Source organism: Ambystoma mexicanum, chromosome 9 (genome assembly GCF_040938575.1).
Source record: "Ambystoma mexicanum isolate Mex_15411 chromosome 9, UKY_AmexF1_1, whole genome shotgun sequence".
In the NCBI taxonomy this organism is placed as follows: domain Eukaryota; kingdom Metazoa; phylum Chordata; class Amphibia; order Caudata; family Ambystomatidae; genus Ambystoma; species Ambystoma mexicanum.
The window spans coordinates 496,074,104-496,099,444 of NC_090931.1; positions in this window are offsets into that span (position 1 = coordinate 496,074,104).

Sequence of the window (25,341 nt, forward strand, 5' to 3'; positions counted from 1 at the left end):
CCATGTTTTTCAATAAGGCGCCCCAGACCTGTCTGTAAAAACAGACTCCGGTCGTCTTTTTTTGCTATTTCTTTTAGGAAAAGTCCTTCTTGTGTTTGTCTCTGCACGCCAAAACAGGTTTGGTCCCTTTGTTTGTTTGTTTGTTTTATTATTTGTAATGCGCAAGCATACCCTAAGGTAACAGGGCGCAGCAGTTACATGAATATGCGAAGCTTAGTTACAACAAAAAAAATATATACATACACAGAGTAAAAGAATAGCAGGATTATATACATATAAACAGTTAAACACATGTGGGTATGGTATGTACATATGGCAGGAAAGTGAAGGACTTGATACCTGGATGTGTTAGAAGACCAACGTTTTCAACCATGGGACAACCTTATATCGGAAGTTATGATAAGGCAGGTCCATTCTGAGAGTTGGCGGTAAGGAATTCCACAGTTTAGCTGCTTTTACTGGGAAGCTGTTGCCTCCTATGGTGGAACGTTTAAAGTTGGGGACAGAAAGGCAGTATTTGTAGACTGTTCTTGTGGGTCTCAGGGAGGTTTGTCTATGAAATCTGTCGATCAAATAGATCGGGGCAGCGTTATTAAGAGATTTATGAGTAAGTGACGCAGTTTTTAGGAGAATTTTGTCTTTGATAGAGAGCCAGTTATTCTATTGGCTTTGTGATGTGATATGATCTCTTCTGGAGATGCCCAATGCCGCTCTAAGAGCGTTACTCTGAAGAGTTTGTAATTTGCTAGTGGTGGCTTTGGAAGACCCAAGATAAAGAGCATTGCAATAGTCCAGACGGGACAATATGAGGGCTCTAGCGAGGGTTAAGCAGCTAGTGTCGGACAGAAAGGGTTTGGCAGCACGGATCAGTTTACACGTGTAAGCAGTAGAAGACGCTAGGGAGTTCACCTATCTGTTGAAGGAGAAGTTAGAGTCCAAATAAAAGCCTAGTGTTTAACCTCTTGTCCTACTTTGATGCTATTGCCATCAATTGTGAAAGAAGAATAGACAGGGCCTAATTTCTTTAAGCTAGAGGTAGTACCCAGGAAGATAAGTTCATTTTTATCATCATTCAGGCATAGTCCATGTGTGGCCATCCATGCCTGGATGATGATGTACACTCTATTCACCAAGGCCAAATCCTTACCATAATCCCCAGAAAGCAGGAGGAGGATATGGGTATCATCTGTGTAGTTGGTGTAGGTGATACCGAGATGATCCAAATCATCGGAAAGGGTCTTGGTAAATATATTGTACAATGTGGGGGAGGCACAGGAGCCCTGTGGCACACCACAGGTGATAGGTATGGGGTCTGCTGCTGCTCTAGGTGAAAAGACCCTCATGGTTCTGCCATTAAGGAATGATCTAATCCATGTGATGGCCTCAACGGAGAAGTGAGCTGATGTGTTGAGGTGGGTACACAGGACAGTGTGGTCGACCAGGTCGAATGCTGCAGAGAGGTCTAGGAGGAGGAGTAAGGCGGCTTGACCATTGTCTCTAAGCTCGTTGATCTGTGTTTTAAGGTCAATAAGAGCAGTCTCTGTCCCGTGTTGAGGACGGAAGCCTGATTGTCTAGCTCCTAGAAGGTGATGTTCTTCCAAGTATTTCTGTATTTGAACGTAGGGGACCTTATCCAAAATTTTTAGAAGAAATGGTACGGTCATAACAGGTCTATAGTTTGTAGGCGTGGCTGGGTCAAGTGTAGGTTTATTTAGTAGTGGAAGTACCCAGGATTGCTTTAAATTGGAAGGGATAGAGCCGGTGGAAAAGGAAGCATTGATTAGCTTTGTGATGGAAGGGGAGAGGTCTCGAGCAGCATCCTTAATGAGTGTGCAGGGCACAGATCTCCCTGACAGTTGGAGGGTTTCAGTGACAGAATGATTTTTTCTACTGCAAGTGTGGTGACTTTGGAAGTTGAAGTGGGTGGTTTCCATTAACGTAGGCTTCTCAGTCGGTTTGGAAGGAAGGGGGTCATTCAAGAAGGCTTTTTTACAGGAGATTTTTTTTGAAGGGTAGCAATCTTGTTAGCTAAGGCATTTTGGATTTCTGAACACCAATTTTTATCTTTGGTACGAGTATCTGGTGGTGCTAAAGGGGTCTCTAATTCTTTGAGGATGGAGAATAATTCTTTCATGTTTGATTTGGCTTGGGATATACAGGAGTCGAAAGAGGTTCGTTTTGCTAGGCAAATTTCTTTTTTGTAGAGGGCTGCGAGTTTAGTACATTTGAGTTTATTAGCTGCTGAAAGGAGTTTTTTCCAGGTGGCCTCGCATTATTTTGGATGTTCGTTGGCCTTTGGCGGGCTTCAGTGCTGAAGCCCTCCTCTGGCACCTGAGTGTCTGGGGAGGACAGGATGTGAGTGAAGTGCCCGAAACTCCCTAGGAGACCCAAATGCACTCTTGCGTGATTGGCCGGCTGGCTGTCCGGCAACGATAGCTACCCTGCTGTGTGAGTGACAGCCAGGCTGGAATGAATGGGGGAAAAATGTTTAAAAGCAGGTCTCTGGGACTTGGAAAGCAGAGTCGACCACTGGAACAAAAGAATCGAAGACAAGCTGAAGCAAGAGGACTGCGGCAACTCCTGGACGACAGGTGAAGCCCCATTGCAGATCCGAATTGTCTGAAACTCCATCGACAGAGAAGCCCTTCAAGATTAACTTCTTCCCTTGAGTTTGGTGGGAACAACCAACTCGCAAGTCACCTGGGCACCGTCCCCATCTGGTCAAATTTTCATCAGAGTGCTGTTGAAAACCAGAAAGCCAGAGAGAAGGAAACTAACTTGTGGACTTTAAGGCACTAACACCTTAAACCGACGTCTTGCTAAAGCCTTTGGCCTCATCCCTGGGCAGTGCAGGAACCTCCTGACGTCCTCCTTCTTGTCCCCATGACTGAAGCTCAGGAACAGCGAGATCTGCTCGAACTGCCAGGAACAACTGCCTCAGCTACAGCTCTTCTTTATTAATAAGGTACTGTGCAAACACGGACCGGAAATCTTTTCGGCCAACGCAAGAGCTTGTGGAACTCTCCTCAACTTTAAAGGCTTGTCCTTCCCTAAACATTTGTCAAACTTTTCACCTAGCCAAATTCTTCTAAACTCCGTGGCAAAGATTAACCGTTATCTACCAGAACTGTGCTATCCTATACAAAGACTCTGAACCATTGACTTTGGCCCAGGCCTATGAGAAGAATTGCTGGTTGTAGGTAACTGAAACCCTTTGCCCTGTCTATGAATGTATTTGGGCTGTCTATTCTTATAACCTTGTCTTTTTATCCCTTTAATAAGTATCTGAAGTGCCATTTTGCTCCCACTTCAGGGGAGCTAAACTTCTTCATTTACTTACCGTTGTATTTTTGTGGTTTAAGTGTGTGACATTGAGCTGCTTATGCTAGTGTAATGTTTTCTAACTGACTGAGTAAATAAATGTATATTCTTTTACCAAGAAACCTTGAGTAAGTGTTTGTTTGAGTCACTCTATTAGTTGGTCCTTTGTGTAACTTGTTCTACTGCTCACTTAAACTCTTGAGATAAGTCTGGCTGCTCATCCATCGCTAACACTTTACTGTGTAGTGCAAGCTTGTACCAAAGGTGAAATTGTGCTTACACTTGTAGTCTTAATTGCCTGTAGTGTTCCCAAAGGGTACTGCAGGTGATTCTGGCTAACAGCAACACAGCTTTGACGGGCCTCCAGCGGTTATAGCAAACCCGCGAACCCTGGTCGACGACAGTGGACGGAATGTCCTGTGCTTCTCCTCGTTCTCCTCAGCAGTCCCTGTCTTGATCAGCAGCCTGTCAAGGGTCTGACTTCCAGGGAGCTTCGGCAAAGTTTAGCAGTGCTCGATGGTCCCTCGGAGCTCGGGAAGAGGGCACCTAACCAGGTCCTCTCTTGGATCAGTCCTCGATGAACTCGACAGCTTTCGAATCAGGTCTAAGCAAATGCAGCAGCAAATCGTCTTCCAGCTGGGCTACAAGGATAAGCTTCAAGTATCAACTTCAGCTTCTGAATGAATTTTAGCAGTGAGAGGCCCCCAGATATACTGTCCTGTCTCTCATTCATTCTGCTGAGTCACACTCAGGCAACCAATCACTCAGAAGGGCATTCGGGCAGTCAGGCAGCCAATCAGGCATACAGTGCATTCAGGCCATACTCCTCCCTCTCAGACACTCACAACAAGGAATGTGTATTGGGACAAGTACCCAGCCATTCAGCACTACACACTGCATTCATACCAGAAACTAGACATCCACAACAAGAAGTGCATATTAATCACACACTCCATTCACCCAGGTCCCACCCACATGGTGTACCCACAACATACAGTCACTGGGAAGACTCCAGCCAGTCTGGCCTGGACTTCCCCCTCAATACCATATATGGAATTTCCATCCAACAGCCAGTCAGGGGGAAGGGTCAGAGTTAGGGCTTCCCAGGTCTTTGGGAAAATAAGATAACAGGCAATAGAAAGCAAGAGGCCACAGAGGCTATCTTGTTTCCTATCAGGAATCAACTGATTCCAATGGTTGGGCCTGGCTATCCCCAAAATGGGGGATACTCAGAGAACATGTCAACTTCAGCATGGAGCTGCCATCAGACCACATCCTGCTTTGTGGGCCACACACAGGTGCCAAAAGCATATACTAGGAGCACAGGGTTGTACCCCCACCCATGGGTGCCATAAGGGTATCCCATGTGTCTGTACACCAAACCAAAAATAGCAAGAGCTCCACTGCCAGGAGTCCCACATGGACTCCTGGGCAGAAAACAATACAGAACACATAGGAAAAAGGACTACAGTACAAGGACAAATGTCTCCTCTGATGTGTCTATTGGGGTATGCTCTGCTGATAACGACTCACATAAGTATGGTTACAAAAAATATGTTTGTTAATGGAGGTTTATCATTTTTTCATATATGTTAAAAGAGGAATTATTAATAACTCATCACACAGCCACAGTAGTGGCTGTGTAGTTATGGTTAGGTTGCTGTTTCCATAGGAAGAACACTTTTTGGGGGGCTTATAACTCTGCTCCCCCTGGACGAATACTCACCAAAATTTGCAAAAGTTATAGGGGGGTCCCAAAACGTCTTTTTTTCCCCATAGACTGAATGGGGGAAAAACCTTGCGCACGCCTACGGGCCAAACCACTGGATGGATTTTCACCAAATCTGCGGCAGGAGCTTGGTCCCGAAAGCGGGCTTTTGTAAATTTGGTGACAATCCTTCCAGTAGTTTCCTTTAAAACGACCAAAAAGTAAGTCTAAAAAAATTAGTGATATCTATGTCCGCTCCACGGTCACACTTCCCTGTTCACTCCGCGGACAGGATACCGATTGGCTAAGGGGCTGGCGTCATGGCCGCGGACACGCAACGTCTCCGCCGATTGGCTGCAGTGAGCCATGATGTGCATCAGATTGTTTGGATGTGCCTGACATGTTGGATCCGTCAACAGCGCGGCGGCGACCAGAGGCGAAATGCTGTTTCGGAAACTATTTTGGTGTGTCAGAGTGCTTGGGGAGGTTCAGAGAGTAAGAGATCGGTTAAATACTGTTTTTGTTTAGGTGGCAGGTGTTAATGATGTATTCCCTATGCCCGCCTTGTCCAGAATGTTTGTAAGTACTGAAAATGAGGGGTCTCAAAGGATAGTACTTCAGTCCGTTCTGTGCGCAGGCAACTTGAAACTGTTCTAAGGACACGCGAAGGCCATGCACCCCAAAAACTAAGTTATAAGCACTGAAGTTATAAGCCACTATGGGTTTTATATACTGCACACCCATACATTCAAATATCTATGGCCTTACACCCAAGACTCTAGGCTCTGGCCACAACCACTGCAGCATATCACAGCTATAGATACACCCGTAGTATCAAACATCAATCAGGTGGTTGTGGGGAGGGCCTAGAGTCTGTAGTGAAGTTACAAGCCACAATGGGTACGATATGCTGTGGTGGTTCTGGCCAGGACCTAGAGTCTTGGGTGCATGGCACCCAATAACAAAGTTATAAGCACTGCAGTTATAAGGCACCATGGGTTTTATATAGTGCGGTGGTTGTGGGCAGGACGTAGAGTTTTGGGTGCATGGCTGCTGGCCGTGGGCCATACACCCAAGAGTGTAGACCCTGCCCACAACACCTGCAGCATATCACATTCATACAACACAGCCATACAATTGATTATGTATCTGGTAGGTGTGGGCAGGGACTAGAGTCCTGGGTGCAAATTGAGTACATGCTACAGTTAAAATGTTTCATTCTATCGGTGTGCTACTCATTTATAAGCGACCATGGGTGTAATATGCTGCGGTGGTTGTGGCCAGGGCCTAGAGTCTTGGGTGCATGGCCATAGGCCGTAGGTCGTAGGCCATACTTCCAAGACTCTAGGCCCTGGCCACAACCACCGCAGCATATCACAGCAATGGATACACCCATAGTATCGCTTATCGATCACATGGTTGTGGGGAGCGTGTACAGTCTTGGCCATGCACCCAAGAACAAAGCTATAAGCACTGGAGTTATAAGCCACTGCACACCCATACATTCAAATATCTATGGCCATACACCCAAGACTCTAGGCCCTGGCCACAACCACTGCAGCATATCACAGCTATAGACACACCTGTAGTATCAAACATCAATCAGGTGGTTGAGGGGAGGGCCTAGAGTCTTGGGTGCATTTCCGAAGGCCGTAGGTCGTAGGCCATACTTCCAAGACTCTAGGCCCTGGCGACAACCACCGCAGCATACCACAGCAATGGATACACCCATAGTATCGCTTATCGATCACATGGTTGTGGGGAGCGTGTACAGTCTTGGGTGCATGGCCACGGCCATGCACCCAAGAACAAAGTTATAAACACTGGAGTTATAAGCCACTGCACACCCATACATTCAAATATCTATGGCCATACACCCAAGACTCTAGGCCCTGGCCACAACCAGTGCAGCATATCACAGCTATAGATACACCTGTAGTATCAAACATCAATCAGGTGGTTGAGGGGAGGGCCTAGAGTCTTGGGTGAATGGCCAAAGGCCATGCACCCAAGAACAAACTTATAAGCACTGCAGTTATATGCCACAATGGTTGTGATATGCTGCAGTGGCTGTGGCCAGGAGATAGAGTCTTGGGTGCATGGCCAAAGGCCAAGACTGAAGTTAAAAGCACTGAGGTTATAAGTCAGCATGCGTGTGATGTGGTGCAGGGGTTGTGTGCATGACCTAGAGTCTTAGGTGCATGGCCGCAGACCATGCACCTAAGACCAAAGTTATAGGCAGTGAAGTTGTAAGCCACCATGGTTTTGACATACTGCGATGGTTGTGGATAGGACCTAAAGTCTTGGTTGCTTGGCCGCAGGGTGTAGGTCGTAGGTTATACATCCAAGACTCTAGGCCCTGCCTACAGCCACTCCACCATATTACTACCATAGATCAGAAGTATAGATTTGAATATGTATGGCATGTGTGAAATTATACTTACTGTTTACTTTGTTGAGATTCGATATATTTCTTACATGACTTTAGTAGTTGGCGGAAATATCCTTTTTTAATTTCTGTGATAAAAGAAAAGAGCATGTTAGTGTTTGTATTTTATAAAGACTTATTACATTGTACAATAGACATTTGAGCTTTTTTTCACCCTCATATCTAGTTTACAAACCAGTGTACTGTGCATTTTGCTCAGTTTCTGTGTTTGTTTTTCAAATCCTTGCGTCTGGGGGAAAAAATCCTTGTTGGATTAAAAAAAAACTTTCTTTGCTATGCTACAAACAATTTCTTTGTTTCCTTTGAGTGTTTACTTGTTGTTTCTGATTAATGTTATGTATGTTGGCTTGTTGCAGAATTTTTTAAACAGTTAGATACCTGTTGGGGTATTCTAACTGTGCATTTTTTGTTACGGATCTGTGGTATTCATTTATCTGTGTGGTTGTTATACACTCTTGGGCAGTTAGATACCTGTTGGCATATTCTAACTGTTTATAGTATTTTACTTCAATTTTTGTTAATGTTGAAGTACACATTAGTTATTAAATTATGGCTTCAAGAAGATTAAATATGCGTTTGTAAGATTAGCTGGCAATCTCTGCTTTAGAGTAATGGTACTATCATTACATTCGAACCAGCCACATGTCTTTTTAATATATGCAGTGTAGTGACCTGCATTGGTTGTGGCTCCTGCGTGATAGATTATACCTATTGTTGTAAAGGTTTTCTTACCAAGTGACACTTGACCCTGTGTGAATCCAGTCAGCTTGCTGTTGGACAGAAACTGTTTTTGGTACCATCTACATTGTAACGTAGAAGCATAAGTATTATGTAGTTACTATGTGTTTGTATCAGTGAGGTGGAGCGATTATCTGAATTGCAGATAGTACATAATCTGCCATGGTTTGCATTCTGTAGAAGTTGCTGAAATGGAATGGATTCACAATTAGGCATGGATACATACACAAATCGCTCATTTGAGATTTGTTCCTGTGTCATATTGTTACAGAGAGTACATGTATGTTTCCACATGTATGAAATCTGGAAGATTTCATTTATAGGTATGTTTTTGTTTTCCAGTACTTGTAGTAAGTACAATAGAAATTCTTGTAGATCTTCTTGTGAGTTTATAGTGAATCTCACCATTCTAGCATAGTAGTCCAATTCTTGCCTTATTCCGTGAACACTATACGTGTTGTCAGGATTGTTTGTTGCGTTTCTATGAAGGACTAACATTTGCAAACACAATTGGTCTGTACTGTCTAAGTAAATATTGTTAACAATTGGTGGCAATTGAAATAGAATATTAATTGCTACATTTGCGTAGCAACTTACACCAGTTTCATTTGAAAATTTGAATGGACCAGCTAGTTCTGTCTCTGAGTGATTTTTTCGGAGTTTCTGTTCCTTCTTTGAAGAAGTACCTAATTTACTTTCCCTAATAGGTTCTTCTTTGCTTGTGGTAATTGATGAACTTTTAGCTTCTTTTGTTTTCTTTGAAGGATTTGCCGTCAGATTCTGTTGCATTTCTGTTTCAATTAGTTTTCTTTTACCACGTTTTCCTTTTTGTGGAACAGGATATGATTTCAGATGGGGGGTGTACAGTGAATGCAGTCTATTGTATTCTAAAATGCAAGGAATATCAGCGTTCACTTTACTTGCATCAAAGTTGCTTAGAAATAGACTGTGAAGTGTACTTAAGCGTTAAAGACTGTGTTTCCTATATCTATCAATGCTTTGTCTAGGGTAAGACCTTGGGATTTATGAATGGTGACTGCATATGCAAGAGTTAGAGAAAATTGTTCTCTACGTACATGCATGTCTTTGAAGAGAAGGAATCGAGCTGTTGAGCGCCCTATCCTTTTCACTTCTGAAAGTTTTTCAAAGTGAATATTGACAAACTGAATGGTGTTGTCACGTGGGTATGTTTGAAAGCCAACAACTGTACCCAGTGCCCCATTAACTAGCCCTTGCTCCACGTCAAGGTTACGTTTAAGCATTACACTACAATTTAAGGATAATTTTTATATTTTTTCCAACCCAGCTGTGTTGGAGATTGAATTTTCTAAGGCACTTAGTCTTGTTGTGGCTTGCTGACACATGGGTAGTGTCATACCATGTACGTCTAGTTTGTCTGTGGAGCAAATTCCCATTATTGGTTGTATTTCTTTTTTTAACATTGTTCCATTGAATTTGAAACAGTTTGCAAGAGTTGGCATTAAGGCCATACAATTGACATTTTTGTGCGCTAATTGTTCCATAACATCAGTAGCACAGGCGTTATCACCATAAAGTGCATGAATGTGCTGGTTTTTCAATATTGCTTGTGCTTCTTGAGATAGTATAGCAACTCTAATACTTTTTAAAATGTTGGCGTAAGTGAGATCTGCAGATTGACGCGTGTTTTCTGTTATTTCTCTGTATTGGAAAAGTTGCCAAAGGTTGACATTTCCTATGCTGCCAACAGTTTTACGGCAGAGTTTGTGTCCTAAGGTTTTAAAAATAGGTTCACCTTTCACTGGTGTCAATTGTAGAAGATCTCCGAAAACGATAATGTGTTTCCCTGCAAAGAGTTCTTTGTAGTTTGTTTTAAGTACTTCTTGCAATCTGAGGTGAATCAAAGCCAACATTAGGTTGGAGACGATGCTCACTTCATCTAATATTAGCATTTTCATTTGTTTTAATACTCTGCGTAGTTCCATTGCAGCTTCTGCAGAAAGTTTGTAATAGTCTAATTTGTTTTGGTGTTCTACTGGAAGGAGTAGTAATCGGTGTAAAGTGACACCGCCTATGTTGTAGGCAGCTAAACCTGTGGGGCAGTTACAACAGCTGACAGTTTGTTGTTTGTCAATTGTTGAAGGAACTTGCTAATGATTTTGATTAAGAATGTTTTTCCTGACCCAGCTTCACCACTGATGTACAGCAGTATAGGTTTGTAATTTTGGCAGGTACCTTCTTTATTTTCGTGTTGTACACCATGTGCAATTTCTTTTGTTACTTCTTCAAAAATGGTGCGCTGATCTTTGTTAAGTTTTGATTGTAGTACAGTTAAGTCTTCTATGTCTTCTTCATAGTGACACACAGTGTTTTCTACTTCTGTCATAGCTAATTCTGCCTCATTTGCTATTAGTGGCTGTCCTAGTGGTTCTTGACTTCCTGTTACAGAAGGTTGACTACTGTCGGAACTGTCCTTATCTAGTTGGGCCTGAAGTTCTTCTTCGTGTTGCTGTTCATTGTGCAACATTGTTTTGTACTGCATCTGTGATAGTGCTTTCATTTGCTTTGAAAGCATCTTCATAGCAGTCATACTTATCTAGTATCTCTTCCTCTTTTCTCCATGGTTTAAAAAGTTGTAGCAGGGACATGTAATATAGTTCTTTCTGTTGAGGAGTTTTTAACGACAATTTGACATGATTAATTAAGCTTCGTTTGGTTAGTTTCACCAAGCTGCCTTCACAATCTGTCACTCTATATCTACCTTTGCTTTCATCAGGTTTCTTATTATTTTTGTATGCAAAGTTTTGAGCTATGTGGTATAGACACATGGTTTCCAAAGTGGTACTCCTGTTCGGATAGTATGTGTCCAGTAAATTGTTGTTTAAAATGTCTTGGCTGTTGGGATCATTTTTGGCAATTGTTTCTATGTCCTCATATGATTTCAGAACTCTTTTTCTAGATTTAGCAGGACCAAGACTTAGCCATACTATGTTTTCTGATTTTCCATACAAAGCAGTACCGGTTAAACGATCTGCAGCTTTGTAGGCGCCACATTCTACATGAGAGAGCATTTTTATGCCTAGGCTGTACAATTTCTGAGATAGTGTTTTGTCTGATGATAGGTCATTCCAGAGGTCTTGAAGCTCTGTTGTTTCTGCTTTTGTAAAGTAGGCTATAACATATCGTGCCACTGCAGTGGAATTGTCTGCAATGTACTGCACATCTATGTTTGCATTTCATAAAACAGCAATGATTGCATTGTAATCATTGATATATTTTGATTCTTCTGTACTTTTTATGTAATATGTGTTCTTAGGTAATTTACCTTTAACACTATGTTGAACTGAAGACATGAAGTTGTTCACTTCACCTATTTCTGTAACTGGTCTAGGGAAACTAAAGCGGCATTTGGTGTAGTATTTCCCTTTGCTTTTGTATTTGCGACAACAATATTTGCCACATTTGTGTCTTTGAAATTGTAAAATCTGTATATGAAGGTCAATATGTGTCCGTTGTGAAGGGATTTCACAAGTGACATATTTTTGGATGAACTGCTAAACAGTGGCATCACTGTCCTGACCAAATTTAGGTGCACCTTTGATCCATAAAAGCATGTGAATATGTGGTGCTCCTCTGGCTTAGTATTCTTTTCTCCAAAAGAAGTGTTACACTTCTCCGAGGGGAGGAACAGTTTTATTACAAATAAAGGGTAGCATGGCAATGAAACGATGATGGAAATATCTTGACACATTAACAGGATCTAGAGAGCAAAGTTCTCCAGGTGTTAGTATATCTATGTTGGCTTTGTTGTTGTTTGATATGCGTAGGAAATCATGTAAATCTTCCCATGCAAACTCTGCACAACTTAATGTAACAAACCAAGTGGGTGGACTAAGGTTTCTGATCATACAACGTACATCTCCGTGCCGTCAGAACCAGTATTCTTTCATACCATGCATGTTTGCAAACAGATTTGTTATACTTGATTGTAAAACCTCATCTTTTTCTTGCACTTTTTGTATTAATTGCGTAGCTGACATATTTTGAAAGTGGGTTCCAGATTTCAATATGTGTGCAACTCCTTAACATAGGGTTGCTAGTTCACTTTCAAAGAGTAGGTGGAATATGTATTCCACATTTTGTCTAAATCTGGGATCTTGAGAATACAATCGTAATGAGTGGTATTCTGATGCCGTAATCTCAGTGGGTCTACCATCATATCTTCCGCCTTTGCCAGTAGGGAATAGCAGTGGAAAAGCATGTGCTTCTATACTTTTTTCCCATATGCTCATTGCTGACCCTTTGGTTTGTGCCATTTGGTAAGTTTCTAGTGCATCATCTATGCTCTCATTAGAGTGCAATGGATTAATTGTGTAATGGTCCAAAAGAGTGGATACTGCAGCAGGATCCAGATGTTCAAATTGACCAGTTTCTGATGACTCTTGAATTATTTCAGTTGTTTCCCTTAAGCTTTCTTCAATATTTACTTCTTTGTAGTATTCGTTATTGTCTTTCAGATATTGCAAGGCTGTCTAACTTTATGTAAATCCACCAGTTGTTGCCAATTTCTTTTGTCTTTTGTTGGTACACCATTTACTAAAACAATTAAAGAATGCTCTATTGGATATTGCACTCCTAGAGTGTGCACATTTTCTGTCAGATCTAATGGCAAATAAACTACTTTGCCACGAATGCCTTTCACCAATTCAGGGAGGTAATTTTGCTGTTTTTGGTCAAAGGCGTATTATTGCTTGAAATGGGTGAACTGTTTGAATTATGATGCTCTCATACAAGTTGAGTTGTTGCAGGGGTTTTGGTAGTGGGAATAATTGCAAATTATTTGTGATAGCACGTGGAGGAGTTTGGTTGTTGTCCAGTTTTGTAGTGCATTAACTGCAACATATAAGGGGTTCACTTATTTGGTATTTGTTTTCTGCTAAAAGGTATAGAGCTAATTCAAACCATTTGGAATCTTCATTGTCTTCTATTTTTTATGTTACGTCTATAGTTTTTATGTTCCTTTTGTAAAACGTTCTGCGGCAACACACACACACATGGTTTGGTACTTCAGCCGATGTACTTTTAAATTTTAGTATTTCTTTTTTGTATGTGTGTAAAAGAACGTTGCTATTTGCAGAATTGCTGCTAGTCTGCTCTAAAACTATTGCATTTTGTAAGTGGCTTTCGCTTCCAAAATATTTTCTCTGGATACGGTTGATTTCTTCTTGTAGGTATTTGTGTGTCCCATGCAGAAGAGTGTTATTTAAATTGGCTAATTATAAAGCTGGAATTTTTAGCATAGTACAGTTTGTACACTAGATTTCTTACATTTGAATGATGTTTTGATATCCTTTTGATATCATGGAAGGTGCTTTTGCAAATAGGTTCTGAAATGCAGGCTAATGAATGTCCTTGTAGTCCTGTGTATTTGCGCACTGGACAGATATCCATATTTTGCAGCACTTTCATTTTGATTTTGTCTTTACCTTTCACATACTGATTGAGGAACTGATGTAAATATTTGAAAGAATTGTTAGGACTTTACAAATTGACGTGCACGGCCATTTGTATACTGGACGGTCTGGTTCAGTCGAATGGAGAGGTAATTCTGAGTTTTCAGGGGATACTTTTGTAAGCAATGTTTCTTGTTCCATGATGGTATTATTGATTTTTTCATACCCTCATCCACTGTTATGGATGGCAATTGTCTTTGTTTGATTTTGTTTGTATGCTTCTTCATTAAAATATGGTTCTGTGGTTGTTGTATGACTCCATTCACCTCCACAAATATTTAAGAAGTTATTTTTGTTGACATTTCGTTTATTGAGAAGTTTCTTTTGTAGTTTAGCACTTAGTTGTGTTAGTGGTTCCTCCTATATAACACTAAAATAAATAACTTCCTTTTGAGAAGGATTGCACTGTCTACAAGAGCTTGTAGGATTAATTTTCTACGGTAGGTTTTAAGGTTTGAGGATGATTTCACTCCTCTTCTTATTAGATTCTGAAGGACTCTGTGGCGAAATATTTTTGCTACAATACTTTTTTACTATGGGTTCTTGCTACTATATCAGGATTCATAGGAGCATTGTTAGCAGTACTGGTAGCCGATTTTTTGTAAAGTGTTTTCTGTTTTGTGCCACATTTTGATAGAGGAGCCAAAGTTTCGGTAGTTGTAGCTTCCTTTGTTTCGCTAAATGACTGTATTAGCTGTTTTGTTTCTACGTTCTGTACAAACTCTGCTAGAGATGGATGCTTACTTTGGACACTTTTATTTTAATTTGCTCTATTTCTGCATTCCTTTCTTGCTTTTTGGTAGGCATTCTTTGGGGTCTGTTGAAAAAAAAAAAAAGAAGGCATGGTTTGGTCTGTTTTACAATGTATGTGTGCTGTGTGCATGCGTGCATGAGTTTGATGGGGAACCTTTTTGTGGTGGTGTGTGAATGTGCATTGGGCAGGTACAATGAGTTGGGAAGGCTATTTTTCTGTTTGTATATTACTACACTGTGCTTCAGATGAGATTAGAAAGTGAGCTAGTGGTGAGGAGAAGCATTAGTAGTAAACATAATGGTATAACACTAAAACAGCTATTTGTTTTGTAGTACTAACATTTTAAGGCTTCTGTATGTTATTTGTGTTCCAAGAACACAGGGATCTGTGTGCCATTCTGCCTGTTATTCTTTGTTTAATAAATGGGGATTTGTGGGTAGAATGGTTCAGAAATCAATGTTTTTTTTGGTGCGCAAATTACATAAATTACCCACACAGTCTCTTTGAGGAACAGTAAGAATATAAAGGTAATACTGTACTTACTTTTTATTGCGGAATCACCAGGTTTCTTCGGATATGTTGTTTGCAGTGTAGATGCTGTTGATTTTCAGGAGAGTAGTCTTCACTGCAATTGGAAAAGGAAGAAGTTAGTAACTTTGTGTGTTTAAAGCAGTGATGTTAATGTACACGTTCATTTTGCATCTTTCGTCTGAGTATTCTCCTTTGATATCTCAACACAGTGCATGTGTGCATTTCATTTCACTATTTGCAGCCTTTATATGTTATTTGCAGTATGTTAGTTGAACCTGCTTCGCAAATGAGTACAATTTTCTGTTCATAAAATTCTCTTGTTTTTTTAAGCTGTGTTGTCCATAGCAGAGAGGTTTGTAAGTGATAGGTCATTATAGTAGATGGGAAAAATGTGACTACTTTCATATTATAAGTACGAATGCGAAAGATTGGGAGAACCTCAGAGGGAGATGTCACCACAGAAATCGGGAACGTTTATTTTTCTCATATGATCGCATTGGAAGTAGCATTAATTTAGGCGGAAGACAGTAAAAAATTGTGACATTGTCTAATGGAAAATCGAGTTTTGCGCCTAAACCGGGAGGGTTGTTACGTATGTATAGGTCATGCGGGAGACAGTAAGAAGTAGTGCGGTTTCACAATGAAAAATCAGAAGTCTTGCACTTAAAGGGGGAGCGTTGGTATGCATTGGCTATGCAGATTTAGTGCCATTAATTTGTTTAAATGAAATTATAAGGGTTGCACATGTTCTCTGAATAAAATATGCATACCTGTACTTTGTACTCATGCATGTGCGTATGCATGGAGCTGTAAGTCGAAATCCGCGACACTTGCACAGTGATTTTTGAAGTAGGTGCTTTGCAATGATATGCTACTTGTATTCAGAGTGATCACCAGTACATTTGAAGTGCCAAACAATGATGACGGTGTTAGTTGTGTGACTGCTTTGTCCAATGAGGGAATGGATTTGCGAGTGATGTGGAAAGGGTAAAAGGACTGGCTAAGAGTTACGTGCCGCACGGACAACGCGCTTGTCCGCGGGTAGGGCATGCCACATACGGGGTTCTACATTGTTCATTTGTGTCGAAAGACAGTGCATGTAGTGAAAATGGCAGAGGTGGATACAGTCAGGGTGTTGGTGCTTGGAGATATTTTTGTCCATGGTTTACAGCACTATTCCGAATCTAGGCATATGGCACACAATTACGATGTCAGAGGAGTGGAGGTGGTGTGGAGCGCTGCAACTGATTGCAATGTTGCGGCAATTCTCCAAGCTTGCAGAGATATGCGTAGGATGACCAGTCCCCATGTGGTAGTTATGCACTACGGTGCTTGCCATTTGGGCTACGTGAGTTCACCTACTTTGTTGGAAGATTTGGAACAGTTGGTGCAAGCAGTTATTAACATCTTTCCAACTGCGAAAGTCATTTTTTCTGGCTTACTCCCTAGAGGAAAATGGGACAAGAGTTCTGTTGTTTGTCCTGATCAAGTATTGGGAGGTGTACCATCAATCGCGGCAGGCATGCTTTCATGTTACGAGCTGGTATGTTTTTCTGCAGCCGCGAGATCATTGTTTCCAGTAATGCGGCTTATTTTGAAGCAGATGGTGTTTCGTTATCTTTTTTTTTTTAGGAAATGCCATGTTCTTTTGGAATGTAAGGCTTGCTTTGGAGAAGGTTCTGTAATGAATGTAGGAGTAAAGTAAGAAGAAAAAAAAGCTAAAACATACAAAATAACAGGTGTCTGTCAGGCATCTCCCCAAAAAACAAAAGAAAACGGCTCTTTTCAGAGCCCACCTTAAAGGGGAAAAGGGGATTACTATTTAAATGTACAGTCGTCACGCTCAGATCCTCTACGTGTCCACAGACATGGCGGTAGTCTGTAGGCAGCGCGTATTACCAACGGGTTTTCTGGGGTGGAGACGCATGCAAGTGAGAATGAGTGAAACTAGGGATTGGTCAGTAAAGTTCAGTGGGTGTGTTCTGAACTGAGAGATTTAGTGAGAACGTCTTTTTTCTGACAGGAGACCAGACAGATATGGCTCTGTGTGCTCGAAAACAGATTATTTGGATTTTGGGAGACTCATGGATACATTGGTTGAAGGTGCATGCAGAAAGTTTCGGTATATCTGCAGATCTTGGATTTTCTCATGTGGAAGTGCACTGGCATGGAGTGCGTGGAATGAAGTGGCTGGACTTGGTACCTCTCTGTGCTACTTTACAGACATAGCGTAATCCTGATATAATTATCATTCATTGTGGAGGAAACCGTTTAGGGCATGCCTCTGGAATTTCTTTGCAATTTGCAATGAAGGAAGGACTTGCGAAGGTCATGGACATGTTTCCATATTGCCAAGTAGTTTTTTCCCGTATTGCACACAGACAAATGTGGCTGCGTTCTTCTGCATTTGGTCCACAAATGGAGAAAGCGAGGCGCAATGTCCATAAGGATGTTCGTGCCTTTCTAAGAGATGTTGGCATGTCCTCTTTCCAGAATGAAAACATTTTGTTTTGCAGCACTTTCATTTTTTTACAGAGATGGAGTCCATCTCACATATGCTTGCAATCAGATTTTTCTTCGAAATGTACAAAATGCATTGCAACCTTTTTTGGATTCACCTATTTGGCAATCCGTTTTTTCAAATCCACAGTTTTTCAAACACACAAAACACCACCAAAAGGCTCTTTTCAGAGCCACCACTTACTCCCAGTGAAAAGTGCATTGGTTTGGCTCTGCATGCAACCTCCATTTTTGTACGTCCTACGACTGTCCGCTGACTTTTTGAAAAATGCGCGGGGGCCCACACCAGTCATTTGATAGTTCTATTGTTAAACTGAGAAAGGCAGCTCTGAAAAGAGCCTTTTTTTTTAATCATTTTTGTTGTTTTCCATTTTTTATTTTTTACACACGACACACTAGGAGAGGAGGGTAAAGGAGGGTAAGGAAGGGAAACCAACCACGGAGATAAGAAAGGGCAGGTGGAGAGAGAAAGATGTAGGGTGGGCTTTACTTAGGTAGGGAGCAGTTCTTCTGGTGCTCCGTGACCGTAGTATCAAAAGCACTTCGAAGACTCTCCCCCCTGCAGAGTACTGCGTCGCAGTACATACACAATATTGTGACCCTCGCAAGGTAAGGGTCAACAGCATCGCGAATGGCCTGTGAGGCAGCTGGAGGGATGCGCTCTCCCACAGGAGTGTCTCTTGTGGTGAGAGGATCGGACACAGAGGATGCTGCGGAGGAACTGACCCTACTACGTTCTTCACATGGTACCACCTTGCGAATGTCCGCACTGTGGAACGAAGTTAGGTGTCGCTTCATGGTTGTCGTACCAAAGCTGTACGCACCAGGTCTCCCCCGACTCAGCACCAACTTGCACTGGTTACACCTGACCTGGTTTGCACGTGCTTTCGGTACGTTTCCAAAAATGGTAAACAACGACTCCCGGCCAGTGCTTGTAGTGCGGAGTTCCTACACCTCATTCTCCTCTTCCTCTTCTTCCTCGCTCTCTACATCCTCACGCGTATTTCCCTCTGCATGCCCTTGGGGAGGTGGTGGAAGTGGAGGATTTGGGGGTGTGCTGAGGCTAATGAAGCAACAGCAGCCATGGATGCCATTAGGGTTGGTCGGCTAATCTTCGCTACAGCAGTAAAGGCAGATAAAACTCAATCTGCTATAGCCAGAAGTACAATGAAGATGAGCTCGGGGTTGTGGCCTTTTATAGGGGTGGAGGGGTACGCCTCGTGACCATATTGATCACTCAAAAGCGTTGCAAAAATTCTAAACAATACGTTGAAAGGGAGGGCCATTGTATGGGACATGTGAAATGGTGATTTTATACTGTAAAATAATTTCCCATGTCTGTACAAGTTGTTTTGAAATGTTGCGGAAGCAGACAAACTGCGCAAATTAGGCCACACGCTCAGTGTGGGTGCGGTCACATGATGACGTCGTGAACACATCCGTGAAGGAAATGGGTACCCGCTGGACCCCAAATGCAGAGTAACGGACGTGCGCATGCGCACGGGTGTTCTACGGACAGTGTTCGGGTCCTGAAACTAATTAAAAGTGCGACACAAGTGAGACGGACAGTTACGGACAGGCGCAATGTTCGCAGTACTTATGGGTGTGGTGCGCATGTGCGTAGATGTTCTGCTGACTGTACGGCCATATACAGTGTCCTTAGGACACCTCCATTTTGTTTGACTACGGACATGCCGGCCACTGCCCCTGTTCTACGGACAGTTCCATCTTGACTGCGGACGGTACGGACAGGTATAGTGTCCTTAGGACATTCCCATTTTGTTCATTTACAGACATCCCGGACAGCTGGTGCGTTCTAAGATCAGTTCCATCTTGGTTGCGAATGGTACGGATAGGTATATTGCCCTTAGAACATCCATATTATAATGATTACGGCCAGCCCGAACAGGCGCGCTATTCGCGGACATTTTAACTCTTTTTAAAAATTTTTTTTGATCCAAACCATTCCACTACAACTAACATAAATAAATGTTTAATACACGCACATACATCAATCAAGAGAAATACAGGTGGAAGCAGATATTGAAACAAATATAGGGGAATTAGGGTTTAACACGGGCTGGTTGTTAGGGGATGAAGGGATGGATGTTTCATCAAAACGTTTATGTTCTTCTTCAGGGTTTGGGGATGGTTCACTAGGAAATAGAGAAGGGGGACAGGTACAAGTGGGACAGTGATATCTTATTTTTCCTCTCACGTATTCCTCCACAAATTGCCTTAACCTGTTAAAATTCTCATTTAGTATGTCCATTTTCTCTTCTATCCGTTTCAGTCTGTCTTGCTCTGTGTTCTTTGGTGGACTTTCTTCTTTTTTTGCCTGGTCTGTTAAAAATAAATATATATATATTAAATGCCCATAAAATACTGACTATTAATTTGCTTATGGAGAGAAGTGTGTACCATTATTATCGCTATCTTCTGACATTTCCCCATGCTGAAAATTCTCCTCCAGCCACTCCTAAGTACTGCACATTTCTGTGTCAAAACAACAGAAATACATCTTTTTTTCTGCACCTCATACAAAAAAGTACACACACATATAAGAAAAATTAAGTACACTTACTATTTTCTTGTAATTTGCCTTTGTTGTGCTGTGTGCGTCTACTGTTGCTCCTGGCTGCACAGTTTCTGTGAGGTAATTACGTTGGAGGCATATCTTTTTTTGTTATGGTACAATCCATTTCATTCTACATGGCAATTAAAGGCATGGGTAATGTTTGAGACTTGTAGGTTCAATTGGTTACTTATTAGTACTTATAATGTGTCTATGTGTTCTTTTTTAAACTTGGGCATTTTTCATATGGCACAATAGTACAATTTCAGATACCCCCTGACTGTTTGGGTAGTGTTGATCTCGTCCGCGCCCATCCCAGACGGGCGCTCAGTCCGTGCCTTTCAAATATCATTGCCGAGGGGGTTCAGTATGTTCTATGCTACATGTATATAAAGTAAGGGAATTATAGTACATATCTCCCAAATCCACATGATGAAAGTGTATATTCAGTAAAAAAAACTTTGTTCACGGGATGTTATGATTAAGATGCCCTACTAAAAAACTATGAAATTCAGTAAAAAAAACTTTGTTAAAGGGACGTTATGGTTAAGTTGCCCTACTAAAAACCTGTAAAATTCACAAAAAAAACATTGTTAAGGGGACGTAATGGTTAAGTTGTGCTACTAAAAACCTGTGAAATTCACTAAAAAAACTTTATAAATGCAACCAATACCTACATTTCTGTATGAGTAGGTTCCTGTACTAGAAAGAGCACTGCAATGGAATTTTCTTTAGGACACTACATTGCGTGATGAAGTATGTAGTTTATTACACATGTCCCGATTATCCATGATACTTTTTGCCAAAATTACATTCACAACCCCTTGTCTGAAAAGTAAATGCACATGTGATGTCATCAGTGATGTCATCAATGACATTTGTGATGTCATCTTTGATGTCCTGGGTGTTAGTGTTAGCGGTGCACAGTGGTACGGGCAGTTATGGTTGCTTAGCCTACCATAACTGGCGAATTTCAGGGGTTTTTCGGTTTTACTTCGAACCATAATGTCACGGTTATAAAGTTTTTTTTGTGAATTTCACAGGTTTTTAGTAGCACAACTTAACCATAACGTCCCCTTAACAAAGTTTTTTTTAGTGAATATATGGTAATGTAACATTATGAAACATTTTCACTTATTAAACCCTGTTCAATTGACATAAAATATTTGGGACTCCTCTGCCCCAGCAGTTAGCTAGTGGCCTCCCATCTTGCGATCCTTTGGCACTTCCCTCCTGGGCTCCCATGAGCACTTGTCCATCCATACTTTCCCTTTTATTTATGCACTTCTGTCACTGCACAATGCACATGTGCATTTATAGGATCACTGTGAACAACTGTTTGGTATACGTATGGGAAATGTAGATGCAAAACATTTGTAGAACATTGTGAAATGGCAGTTGGTGGGTGGAAGTTTAATATGTTCATAGGCAATATGTAGAGTTTTTTTTTTTAAATGATTGGTAGATATATGTGTGAATGGTGTAAAACAGGAAATGAGGAAGTGTTACCAACATAACAGTAAAAAGCATAGAAAGGCTGTTTTGTATGATGGTGTGCATGTGCAATCCGGGTGTTCTAATAAGGCATGAGCTTGACAGTGGAATGCAGAGACTGTGGATAGTTATAAACGGCAATAGAGTTTGGTGTTTATTGTATACTAGAGAGAAGAATTTCAGACATAAATGTGTTTCTGTGCTTTTTTCTTTTTCTCTCGTGTTCAATTGTCCATTATATATATTATCATGGTAGAAAATGCTAATGGGAATGTTGGAGAATCCTATTGAATCTAATTACTTTACTGAAAAATGTAAAGTACATAGAATCTCGAAGATTCATTTTTTTTAGTTCTATGAACTTTTTTTTAATGTTTTTTGATTATTTTTCCTTGATTTTCTTTTTGGCAGGAGATGCCAGGAGGTAAGGAAGGGGAGGGAGATGAGGGGAGGGGCACCAATCACAGATACCGAGTGGCAGGTGGACAGGGGAACATGTTGGGTATGCCTTAAATCTCTAAGTTAAGGGGCAGTGTTTCTCATGCTCCTTGATTGCAGCCTCGAAAGCACTTTGAAACTGCTCCCCCTTGCAGAGTGGTATGTTGCAGTATATACAGAGTACTGTTGTCTTAGAAAGATATGGGTCAACAACCTCTTTTATGACTTGCAAGGTAGCTGGTGGGATCTTCTGCCCCACATGAGTAGTCTGTTTGGTGGCAGTATCGGTTAAGGAAGGACGTTTCCGGAATTTAAAGAAGTCTGGCTCAAATTCTAAAAGGGGACACTGTTCCAAAGAAAGGTACCAGCTAAACAGAAAGATCTACCTCTGCTTCTCTGTTTGAAGAAGCGTTTCACAAGCAGACAATTGGAGTTAAAGAATCACAAGGCTCTAACAGGAGAGTATTTAGGGACAAAAAGTTGGCAACAGCGTGGTCGCATGCCCCAGAAAGCTTTGTGGATGATGCAGGGGGTCTTCAATTTTATCCTTACATCCACTAGAAGCTGCTGTAGATGTTTTAGGGCTGCCAGGAAACGATCCCTAGCCTTCAGCCCAAGCATAACTGTTGCAGCATTATTCTGGATTAGATAAAGGGGCCGTACCAAACAAAGAGGAATTTGACATACAGGCTTTTGCAGTAGTGCAGCGTACACAAGACCAGGGCTCTCGAAAAACATTTAGCTTCTGAGGGAATGTAAGGAAGCAAAAAATACCTGTAAAGAGTGAAACTCAAAATGGCCCTTCTTCAAAAGGTCCAACATGTGAGGAGTCAAGGAAAGAGAGGAATTAAAAATAACCCAATGTTTTTGGCCTCACAGGATGGCAAGGCTAGACAGCAAGGATAGACAGCTCAAGGACAGCGGCTAGAAAGTAGGAAGGAAATAGGGCACAGGTGTCCCAATAATAAAAATCTTACCTGCATTCACACAAAGTTCATTAGCCACACACCATGCCTGGATGGCGGTCAGACAATCAGGGATCAGAGAGGCAGATAAGAAAGTAGTAGAGGGAAGTTTCAAGCAAAGCTGTGTATTATCACCATAAAATTGGAAATTAGGAGAGAAGGAGCAGATGAGGTGAGCTAGAGGGGCGAAATACATATTAAAGAACCACAGGAATAGGAAAGAACCCTGCGAGACGCTGCAGGTAGGCACCGCCACACCAGGTTTAATCACCCAGGTGCTGTGAGAAAAGTTGCTCCTGTCTCAGGGAGAAGCAGGTTAATGTCCCCTACCCCATCGTCCTCAACCACTCCTGCCAGCATACAGAGCGTACTCCTGAGGGGCAGAGGATCCCGCGAGCTTCCTTGCAGGCCCTACAGGATATGATATGATATGGCATTTGTAACGCGCCTATACACAAGTCGATCCTTACCTTTCGAGGGTCATAGTTCTCTGCATGTACTGCGACACATTGCTCTACAGAGTGGAGCAGTTTAAAGTACTTTCAAGGGTTCGGTAAAGGAGCACGAGAAACACTGCCCCCTACCTTACATTTAAGGCCCACCCAACATTTTACCCTGTCCACCTGCCTCTCCATATCTATGGTTGATGCCCCTTCCCTCCCACACATTACTGCTTCGCCTGTCCTACAAACAAACGAAATACCCCCAAAAATATAAAAGCTAGAAACACAAAAAATGGTTCCTTTAGGAGTCAACTTTCCCAGTTAAAAAAATAGAAGAAAAAAATTCACAGCACTTTTTGCAGATTGTATGGTACACGGACAATATGATAGGTCGCAGGCACCTGGAAAATTCTAAGAGTGGAGTGGGGAAATAAAAATAATGTAAATTGTTTTTCGTTAAAAAATTGTGGCTCCTAAAAGAACTTTTTTTGTATTTTTTGTGGGTTTTATATACAGAACTAACAAAGTTCTACTGAACTTATTTATTGTTTCCAACTTTCACAAAAACTGCTTCTGTGTTGGTTTTTTATTTACTACAACTACAAAAAGAATTATAAGTTAACAAAATAGTTTCAGAGCATTTTGGATTTTGAAAAGAAAAATCTGATTTCCGAGATCAGTCAAATTCACTGCATCTCCTCAAAAATTCTTTAGATCACAATCTTGATATTTTCATTGAGAAAATATGCCATTCCTAAAGCATATAAAGCATACAAAAAAGCACATACTCCTCCATTCACAAGTTGTCTACCTTCTACCATCGTAGGACAAAACAAATTTGGACGTCTCCATATTTGTCTTCGATTAATTTCACAAAAAATAATCTTTGCAGCTAGACAGCTGGAAGCAGTTCCTATAGGCTTCTCAACATAACCTTCAGTACAACCTGCAAAGATCTTGGAGTCACATAGCCCAAACGGTTGCCTCCACAATTCACAACAATAATATCTGGATGTTTAAAGGGAGCCATCCTCTCACAAACATGGCAATAAGGTTACCCAGTTTAACCGAAGATCTGCATACCACGAAACTTCCACTTTGTCCAATTCAATAGTAGCAAAAATGCCACGAGATTCACTATAAACCTTCAATGAATGGATCCAGGAATCTGCCACCATCCACACTCTCTGCTTCTTCACAGCCATAGCCATAGCCATTTTCACTACACACAACAAAGAAAACACCTCCTACCCTGTACTCCTGTACACTTCAACACCTCCTCCAGACCCACAAAACCTGATTGGCTAATCCCCCTTAAAAGACCTGGATGGCACGTGTGTATTTGTGGACTACTGTGGTGTCTGCGGGCTCGGCAGCATCTGCAACATCTTTATTCACCAATAGAAACCTCTCCCTATACACTTTATTCCACTCCCCCACCCTTTCCAGGTCCTCTTTCTGTCACTAAATAACCCAAAACATAATTTCCTAACTTTTCCCTAAGATGCTGTCCGCGGACAGTAGAAGTGTCCGCGGAACTCAGCGACACCTGCAACACTTTTGTTCACTAATAAAAACAGCTCCCTATCAACTTTTTTCCACTCCACCACCCTTTCCAGGCCCTCTTTCTGCCACCAAATAACCCCATATTTGTTTTCCAGACTTTTTCCCCACTGCGCTATCCACGGACACAATAGCTAAAGTCCACGTACCAACATGGTCACTGTTTCAAAAAATATGATGCGCCTCACGTTTTTCACCATCCAATCAGTGGGCGCGTACAGTGTCCACGGACATCATGCCACCCTCTGATTGGCCCAGACGTGTCTATGGAACCCGAATCAGGAATTTAGTCCTCAGACCGGACCCAGAAATCACACATTTTTTTTACCTACTTTTTTTAAACCACTTGG